Here is a 2,500-nt window from a genome sequence, read left to right as displayed (position 1 = left end):
GACTTCGCGATACGGTCGATCCGGCAAGGGAACCTGTGATAGTGCAGGGCACCCCTTGTCCGGGGGTCACCGGTAGGTGGCAACTTTTAGATATTACTATAGTCACAGGTAACCTGTGCAGAGCCCCACGCCCGTCCAAGAGGGGGCGGGGGTCATCAGTTCTTGGTGTTATGGAGCCCTGTGTTATAGGTAGGATTAGATGTAATCAAGAAGATGACAACTAGCATTAGAATAAAACATAAAGATAAGGGACACTCTATTGGAAGGGAAAAAGTGGCAGAAATCACTTACAACAAACTGCAAGTCCCACTAACTAGAATATTCAGCACCAATGAAGGTTTTAAAGTAATCTGTAAAGATGACTTTGATTCAGATAAAATCCTTTCAAAAGAAGCAAGAGATATATTTTACAATGAAGGCCTTATTGTTGTCATGCCACCAGAACAAAAAGCAAAAAGATCAGTTTTTGTTCGTCAAGTCGATCAAGAGATCGGGAGGAAGACCTGAAAGAAGAACTGGAACGCCAAAATAGGTGGATGAAGATTGAAGAAGTCATTAAGATAAAGGACTATACTCATGTTTGAAGAAGTGTCAATGGCTGAGAAAGTTTTACAACAGGGCTTTCTAATATTCAACATGTCAGTCACACCACATCAAATAAAGAAGGAGACATTCATCAGTCTGCAAACTTGCTTCTCCTGCTACAAATATGAAGAACACACAACGAGAGACTGTCCGGAAAAAGAAAAAAGTACTGCTCAGATTGTGCAGGCGACGACCATACCTACACTGAATGTAAGAATACACATGTTGGCTGTCTCAACTGTAAGAGAAACGGGAATGCATACATAGGACATAGGACGTTAGCAATGGCATGCCCAATAAAAAACACATGATAAAGTACAAGGAACAAGAAACAAGGAAAAAGGAACAAGACAAGAAGGATACGACATACGTCGAAATAGCCAAGAGAGCGGTCCAAGAGGCTCATAGACCAGAATCTACAGTATTAAACCTAAGTGAGCCAATACATGATAAGGTAATGATTAGATGATCCATGCAATATTTGCACAATATCATTGCACCCGGACTACAATGAGGAATGGCGAAAATGCTTTTAAATTGAATAACCCACTAGGAGATGATATATTTCCAGAGTAGAATCCAATAATCCGAAAAACTATTTCAGACAAATATATGCAACGTTAACTGAGAGAAAGACTACATCAAGACGAACAAAGGTTTGAGCAACAGCTGCTGATACACAAGGAACACAAGCGGATTGATAGAGATCCCAGACAAATGACTAGAAGGACAAAGAGAAGATAGAAATAACAAAAAGGACAAGTATAAAGGAGAAAGAGGAGAGACAAGATAAGATGGAAACCGATCATAACAGCAACTTGAATCTGCTGAAGAAATTGATTAAAAGTTATCACTACAACAAACATGGAATCTCAACACATCGAGACCAACAGGAGGGACAATAGTAAAACTGTGAAGGAGGGATATACAAGTGGACATATCAAGAAAAATCCCTAAGTGAAGATTAGGTCTGGTCACTAATTACTACGGACAAACTAAAGATTACGGCCAAAGACTTTAAAATAGTAGACCCGTCAGAGTATAGAAGAGTCAGAAGCGGGAAACAGGATGATAGGTCTCCACTCCAACTGACTGCCACAATCCAAGTATAAGAAATAATGGACAATAGACAAACAGTAAGAACTTTAAGAATAATACAACACAACGTAAGAAACTGGAAGACCGAGAGAATTAACCTAAGTAATATATATATCGCGAAATTGACCCTGACATTATACTAATAAACAGTCACGGTGAGACAGAAAACAACAACATAAAACTCTTTAACTATTATGTAAACCAAAGAAATAAATCGGGCGAGAAAATGACGGAGTAGCGATAGCGGTTAAAAGAAACTTAAAATTTAAACTAATTGATGACTTCCAGGATGAATTTCTAGCAATAAAAATAAATACAACTCAAGGAGACGTAATTATTGCTACTACTTACCTATAGAAGACCTATTAAAATTGGCTAACAATAGTCATCCGATGTACATCTTAGGAGACTTTAACGCCAGACATAGGATTTTTGACAATACAAATAATAACGTCGTGGGAAACGCCCTTAATCAATTAATAAATTTAGGGAAAATCAATCATCTGGGTCCTAACTTTCCAACCTGGAGAAATCACAATACACAATCGACACCAGACAAAAATTTTACCAACAACAAAGCCTTTTACAATTACCATATAATACAGGCAGTGACCATCTGCCAATTATACTAACACTGTCAACAAGCCCCATACAGATACCAATAAAAAAGAGACTGAAAATGAGTAAAACAGACTGGGACAGCTTCAAAGACGACTTAAGTAATCACCACTCGATTAACCTACAAGGGAAAACAACAGAAGATATAGACTCAGAAATGGACAGACTGCACTCAGCAATAAAAACATCTATAACCAAA

Source organism: Homarus americanus, unplaced genomic scaffold (genome assembly GCF_018991925.1).
Source record: "Homarus americanus isolate GMGI-L3 unplaced genomic scaffold, GMGI_Hamer_2.0 scaffold59427, whole genome shotgun sequence".
NCBI lineage: Eukaryota > Metazoa > Arthropoda > Malacostraca > Decapoda > Nephropidae > Homarus > Homarus americanus.
Note: the sequence above shows the minus strand (reverse complement) of the source record.